The sequence below is a fragment of the Cicer arietinum genome, chromosome 4 (genome assembly GCF_000331145.2).
Source record: "Cicer arietinum cultivar CDC Frontier isolate Library 1 chromosome 4, Cicar.CDCFrontier_v2.0, whole genome shotgun sequence".
Taxonomy (NCBI): Eukaryota; Viridiplantae; Streptophyta; class Magnoliopsida; order Fabales; family Fabaceae; genus Cicer; species Cicer arietinum.
This window is the reverse complement of record NC_021163.2, coordinates 43225905-43234128: the sequence shown is the minus strand read 5'-3', so window position 1 is coordinate 43234128 and position 8224 is coordinate 43225905.

The window sequence follows — 8224 nt, the reverse complement described above, 5'->3', positions numbered from 1 at the left end:
GGATGAGTGAAAACATAATTTACTAAGTAGTTGTTCAAATCTTAAGATACCTTTATCTGAAACCATGAGATTTCAAAAATAACAAGTTTAGATATATTTTGAAAATGGTGGGAGATTGTGAGGGGAATTTCCAAAATATATTTGAAATTCTTTATTAAATAACTTAATGTATCAATTGGTCAAGTGGTTGCAATGCTTGAGCTTAATGTATCACTTGGTCAAAGGTAGAAATGACAAGACAAATTTCATGTCACATAAGTCAAACTTCTGTCAAAAATATTTCTAAGTCAGCTCTTCTTTTCTCTAGTGCACGAGAGTAAATAAATTAATTTTATTCTGTAAACTATCATTGATTGATAGGCGTGATGCGAATGTGCAATTCACTTCAAGGATTCCAAAGTATTCTGAAGAGGATTTTTCGGTTAACCCGTTTGCATCTAGTAGACATAGATTGATAGGAGTGAATCAAACCTAAAGCTTAGTGTAATACACACGCTTTGAAATTTATTTGTGCAGCCTTCATCGTTATCATCAATTTCTTCTTATTCTTATTCAAGATTTACAACATACCCCCAACAAAAGATCTAATAGTACACATATATAAATCCAATCCATCTCATTATTATTAAAATCCAATTTCAACATAACATCATACATATAATCCCAATTGACTCGATCATATACTTAACTCATATCCAAATCTAACACCACCTTTCCTACCCTCCCACTTCTCTTACACTTCATATAGTGAATAATCTCATTTACATTCAAAGCATTATGAATAATAGAGCACTTCTCCATAAACACCAATTAGCCTACTAACAAATTTGTTCATCACCACCCTCATTCTATTCGCAAAAGTTTTTTTTAGAGAATTTTGTATATTACATTCCTGATGCGCAAAATTCTACAAGTGTACGGGTTTGCCAAGTGGTAATATATAAGATTATCATATCCACAGAGATTAATTTAACAACTACCAAAATAAGCAAGATTTTATATTATTTACAATAATGAAATTTATTGTTGATTCGTGATAACAAAAACATAAAGATAGCATACAAATTATAATGAAAATATATAACAACACAACTTTGAATAATTGAAATTAAGCATAGGGTCATGGTTTCACTTGTAATATCAATACATCAAGTCCTAACTTTATATAAATTCTTATTTATTTTCTCAATTATCAATCAATCTTTAAAACTATTAGCAAAGTTTCGTCATTCAATGTAATATTTTTTTCCCTAATTTAATTCTTTGATTGATCATACAAAAAATATAATTAAGAGAAAACATAAATAACCAATAGGTTGAATGATTGAAAGATTAGTATCTCTGTTTGATCATACAAGAGTTCTAATCTCAATTATTCTATCGATCTACCAATTAATTGTAGTTGGTCACTAGTCAATTGATTGATTAAGGCATGCAAATGTTGGTCATTCCAAACATGTAAATAAAATAATAGAATAATTTAATTGAGATAAAAAACAAAAATCTAAAATAAAACTAAAATTTAAAACTAAGACATAGTAAAAAGGTATCTTAATCGCAAGATTCACCAAAGACCCTAGAGGAGAGCTTAGTTACACATATAGACGATTAAGTAAATAATAAAAGTGTTCATCAATTAAAGGAAAAAGAAATAAAACCCTAAACCCTCCAAAATTTAAGACACTTTAAAATGTTGTTATTTTCTTTCTCCAATTTCTTCTGCTTCTCCGATTATGTTTCTAGTGTGTGGCTCCCCCTTTTTTTGTTTCTCATTTATCCTCTTATAATAACAAGAAGATCTTAATGTGTTTTTTTTTTTGCAACAACCTTCCCCTTCTTAGGCAACAATCTTCCCCCTTTCTTTGGCAATATTTTGTTATCATAAAATTCAACATGTGCAGCAAACTTCCTTCTTGTACTCATTAATTGGAATATTAAACTTGATAAGTTTTTGCACTAAAAACTTAGTAGATTTGACTTATTTTATTATCTCATGGTCAATTTTGCAAATATCATAAATAAATGACTAAATAAGAAGAAGTTGACATCAAAACTATAAAATAAAGTCAAATAGAGGGTAAATACCCTATTAAAATCCTATAAAAATAGATTTATCAACTCCCCTCACTCAACCTTTGCTTGTCCTGAAGCAAAGTCTCATTATAAGATAAAGTTTAAAGATTAAAGAACATCATCATTGATTTTTTTTTAATTTGAGCAAGAATCCTTTTAAATTGTGTAGACTAAATCAAACAACTTCTACACTATGCCAACTAAGAAAAATGAATTCCAATTCGAAGTGTGAGGTTAACCTCGTTGCTTTTTAGTATTCAATGCCTTGAGACTTTCTTCAATCAATTGATATAATCCTTCTTACTCATAAACTTTCATCCTTATCATAGAACACATAGGTTTATTTTTCTCAAGTACTAGAGACATTTTTCTTTGATTTAACTAGACAACTCAACCTTTTATTCATGACATTTTTTTTTCTTTTCTTTTCAATTTAATATCATTCCACATTTGGCTTGACTATTAGTGCAAGTAATCCCCAAGCTACTCAGTGAAACAAGTGCAAGTAATCCCCAAGCAAAAAAGTGAAACATCACTTCACCTCACCTTTCACTTGACTGTTAGTATGAGTAATCTCCAAGCTAATAAGTGAGATGATATATATATATATATATATATATATATATATTTAATTCTTCAGACTAATTTTCAATTACTTCTTTTTCTTGTCCCTTAGTTCATGAAATTTTTACTTCTCAATTGTGCTATGTTAAGGATTTAGTTTACTTTAAATTAGGCTTAACTATTTCAATTTTGGTCCATCTCAAGACACCTCTACTTATTCACAACAGGAAATTCTTGTGCCAAAACTAAGGAACCTCTCTATCAAGCACACATAATTTCAAAGTTTCAATTTAGCCCTAAAAACATGCTTATCATTAGGCCTTGGTCGAAAATCAAACGCAACAATGGCTTATAGGATAAACTTAAAACACATAATTTAAGTAAAATACACCAGCAAAAATGGCATCACAAACACTACAAGAGATCTAATATCAAAATATATTTTCTCCCCCACACTAGCAATAAGCATGGTCCTCAAGGCATAATATTATAGTAGACTAAATGAATAAATAAATGAGGGAAAGTAAAATTGACTTCCCTGGAAGAGCTTGTAGTTGGATCTTTTATTTCCTAAAAACAAAAATAATCAACAAAAATAATAAATTCAAACTAGAATAAAATAAAAAGTAAATGCAGTTTGCCTATTGTGAAGCGCTTGTTTAATGTCTCGAGCCTGACGATAATCAAATAATTAATCCGGCGGCTTTCCCATAGAAACTTTCACCTTTTAAGCATTGCTCCTTCTTAGCTTTCTAATCATATGGTTCATTTTTTTTTTCTTTTCCCATGTGGTGAATGAGCTTCAGGAGATGGTAAAATTCTAATTTCATCATCACCCACCATTATGTTAGGATCATGCAAAATAAGATGTTTTTCCAAACGGTCGTGCATCCTCAAATTCTCAAAATTATCATATATAACCTTATCATTAATATCATTAGCTTTAATGAAGCTACAAGAAGCAAATGAAAATGGGTTTTTAATGAATTAAACACTTTAAATTCAGTCTATTCGTCACCTAGCCTCAAAGTTAATTTTCCCTGTCGAACATCAATCAATGTTTTTTTGGTGGTCAAGAAAGGTCTATCCAATATAATTGGTACTTCCTCATCTTCCTCTATATCTAAAACAAAAAAGTCTGCAGGAAAAATAAACTTATCCACTTTTACTAACACATCATCTATTATCCCACGAGGGTGGGCAATAGATCTGTCAGCAAACTGTAGAGAAATGTTAGTCGGTTGGGGTTCTTGTAGACCCAACTTCCTAAAAACAGGCAGATGCATCAAATTAATACTAGCTCCCAAATCACACAGTGCTTTCTCAAAATGGGAGTTGTCAATAGTACAAGGAATAGTAAAACTACCAGGATCCTTAAGCTTATGGGGCAACGTTTTCAAGACTATAGCACATCATTCCTCGTTAAGATTAACCATCTCAAAGTCCTCTAGTTTATTTTTATTAGAAATGATTTCTTTTAAAAATTTAGCATATTTAGGCATTTAGGAAATAGATTCAGAAAAAGGAATATTGATATGCAATTTTTCTAAAATCTCAAGGTATCTAGCAAACTGCTTATCATTATGCATATTTTTCAATCTTTGAGGGAATGAAATACTTACCTTAGTTAACTCATGGTCTTCCTCGATTTTATTAGAACAAATCTCATTAGAATGTATCTTTTTCCCCTTTGGAGTCGTTTGTTCTTCTTTTTAGGCATTAAAGTAACCTCATTTCCACTCCTAAGAGTGATAGCTTTAGATTGCTCTTTTGGATTTGGGTCAGTTTGAGTAGGCAATGATCCCACAGGTCTTTGTGCTAGTAGATTGACAATATAAAAAATATGAGTTTCCACATTTCCAAACCGAGTTGAAATTTGATTCTCCATATTCTGAAATCTTTTGTCAGTCTTCTATATGAATTTAGCCAACACATCTTGAAGATATGGTTTCCTCTCCTCTTGCCTTTGCACATGTGGTGGCTTATAGAAATTAGAGTTTTGCCGTTGTTGTTGTCCTCCCCAAGAGAAATTAGGTTGATTCTTCCAACCTAGACTATAGGTAATAGAATAAGGTCATTTTGATTGCGGTTGGTGTTGGTGCATAGTTAGCTTCCTTAGTATAAGTTATTGGAATTGGAGGAGCTTGTGTTTTACTTTTAATGGCCTTCAACCTCTCATCTGTCTGTCCCGTATACTTTTCCAGAACACCCATGCAAGGATGTCCAACTTTTTGTATATACATCACCAAAGCATTTTGCATACTCTTCTTGGCATCACCATATTTTTGGCTGACATAGTTGGCTTTCTCAATCTTCTTAGTCCATGGATTGCCCAAATTATTTTCATCTTCAAGCCCAAAAAGTTCACCGACATCACCAGAATGAGTGTTTGTATAAGTTTGTTTAGCTTGTGCAGACATCCGAGTCTCAAGCTGCTTAGCGATTCTATCTACCTTCATCTCCAAAGTGGTATTAGCCTCCACTTTGTACATCCCAACTTGCTTTTCAACATCTATGTCATTTGAACTCCATTGAAAACTATTAGTAGCTATTTCTTCCACCAAAGCATATACTTCTTCAGGTTCATTTTTTAGAATATAGCCTCCACAAGCAATATCAATACTACTTCTACTTTGAATTGAATGTCCATTGTGCAAAATCTGAACAAATTGCCATATCTGGTAACCATAGTGAGGACAACTTCTGATCATGTCTTGGAATCTCTTCCATGCCTCAAATAAAGACTCTTGCTCAAATTGAACAAAGCGATGTCAGCTCGAAGTTTGGAAGACCGGGATGTAGGAAAATATTTTTTCAAAAAGCGTTTGGTCAGTTGATCCCAAGTGGTAATAGACCCAGTGGGTTGGGATGACAACCAAATTGAATCCTTATGAGTCAAAGACCATGGAAATAGCCTAAATCTTATGGCATCTGTAGAAACACCATTATATTTTATGGTGTCTGCCATCCTTATGAACCTCTTTAACTGAACGTTGGGGTCTTTAGTTGGTAGTCCTCTGAAAAGAGCAGAGGTTTGGACCATAGATATCAAGCTTGGTTAAGATCGAAATTATTTGCCTCCACAAGTGGGTTGGTAGTGGGACTGTGTAGAGGCGGTACTTATCCCTCGGGTACCGGGCTCGAATCCCACGGAAGGAAAAAAACTCGCTATTTCCAATGGAGTGGTTAGGGGGGGCGAGAAGGTCGTGAGGTAGCATCGTCGATAACGGTAATGGTCGGGGTGTTACAGAAATGATTTTCAAAACAAAAGACTTTCATCATATTAGAGGCTTTAAATCATAGTGCTTTTTAGATTCTCATTAATTCTCTAAAGATAGTGATTATCGAAAAAAATGACAACATCTCTGTCGAAAAAAGATATATAGAGACTTAAAAGTTAGTTGCTTGTCGATCACAAGAAAATGCTGATGATAGTCTTAGTAAATCATGTTACTTTAACGTTTTATGTCTCCTATTGATTCTTCTTGATTTTGTGCTATACTTATTTTGTGTGTTTCTTTGTTTTAAGAAATATGGTTGCTTTACAAAGGGCTAGGACTAGAATGAGTCGAGATGAGTCAAACTTTTTGGATCAGCTCAGTTTGATTCGATAAGAACTGGTTCAGCTTAAAACTCGATTCAAGTTTGTCTCAAACTTCTTTTCTAGCTCGAACTCGATTCGATTCATGTTCACGAGCAACTCGGTTCATGTTCACGGTCAACTCGGTTCAGGTTGATAGCTCAAATTAAATAAACCAAAAGACAAAAAAAAAACTAAAAGTAACAAATGTGTTCCTTCAACTTTAAGTTAAAATATTAATAAAAATTAATTAAAAAAAATATCAATCTTCTTTGATCAATTTTCACATTATTCTTGGTTGTATCATGTGTTGGTGGTTCACTCCTTATATAGAAGAAGAGGAGACTGTAACAAAGTGTATTTTTAATGTGTGACCTTATTAGTGAAGTAGAGATATTCATTGAGTGTGAGATTTCCAATGTTGAATATAACTAAATAATCCACTTTGAACAATAATATAACACTTCAAATAATTTTTTTTACCTTCATGGTATAAATAAGAATTATATACTCTGTTTCTATATTTTAATTGACACAAGCTTTATCTCAAAACAATATTTATAACTCAAAATATTTTCCCCAAAAGTAATTGATTTGAGTCATAGATGCAATATCTCACCTTAGAGTTGTTGACAATATCATAGCCTGAATTTGGTTTTCCTATAAACAATGAAGTTGTATCTCTCTTTAGTAGCTTTCAAATGATTTCTATTTCGTTTCAAAATGACATTTACAATGTGTTCAATATCATCTTCATACATTTTAATACTTACACCTAATTAATATTTTTAACATGTGAAATATATAAAAATTAATATATATATTTCATGAACAAAAAAATCGAACTATACTTAATTCAACATCAATTCATTTATTTAGCAAGTGTAATTTTCAACTCAAGTTTGAATCATTTAGTTCATGAGCCAAGTTCAATGAGTTAGTTATCGAATAGAGTCTTGAACTATTTTTGCGCTATTTCAGTTCATTGTCAGTAGATGTGGATCTTGCACAAAATATCGGAAGGAGTCGAGGAGCGACAAATATTAACTAAAATATTATATTTGAAATTCTTAAAAGTCATATAGTTGTTTTTAGAGTTTCACACAATTCAAACATAGTAGACAAGTTGAAAAAGTTAGAATTTCAATTCTCATAAATTTTACAATTTTCACAAGTCACACAATTCACACAAGTTTTTAGAACTTCACATAATTCAATCAAATAAAATATATTCATTTTAAGATTTTCATCTTTGTCAAAAACTTTCTTCTTGAAAAATGCATCAATTTTCTTATGTTTAAACATCGTGTCACTCCTAAAAAAATTCACATATTAATTAAAATAATTCATAATTAAAAAGTAGTATCACACTATATCATATATCAATGGTTAATATGTAAAAGTTTGCTAATAGGTGTGTTAGAGTTTGTCTGTTCGAAATTAGTTAGTTTATCCTTCGTTATTAGGTAGTTCATCTATATATAGTGTAAGACCCGTAATTTTAAAGTGTACTTTATGTATTTTGTGTATTTTGGATTTTGGCTCGGAGGCTTTTAAGCCAAAGTTAATAATATTTTGGGAGTTTTATAATCTAAAAGATATTTTGATTCCAATTAGAATTTCTCGTCGATAAATAAATTGAAATTAACTGCGATGAACCTTTTACGTAGAATTTTATGCCTTATGGGTGAAATAGTAATTTTAATAAATATCAAGGTATTTGGAGATATTTATTAAAAGTAAGTAATATATATATATATATATATATATATATATATATAAATATATATTTATGTATATATGTTTGTTTGAGGGGAAAGGAAAAGGAAATAGAAAAGAAAGGAAATAGAAAGGAAAGAGAATAGAGGAAAGGAAAAAGGAAAGAAAACTGAAAGAAACATTTTCATCGTCTTCTTCCTCTGACCCGCGGCCAATTTCCCTCCTTTCTCCCGTTTTCATTTTCGTCGCTTTCTTTTCTTCAAAACTAGTAACCCAAGGTTGGGTGAG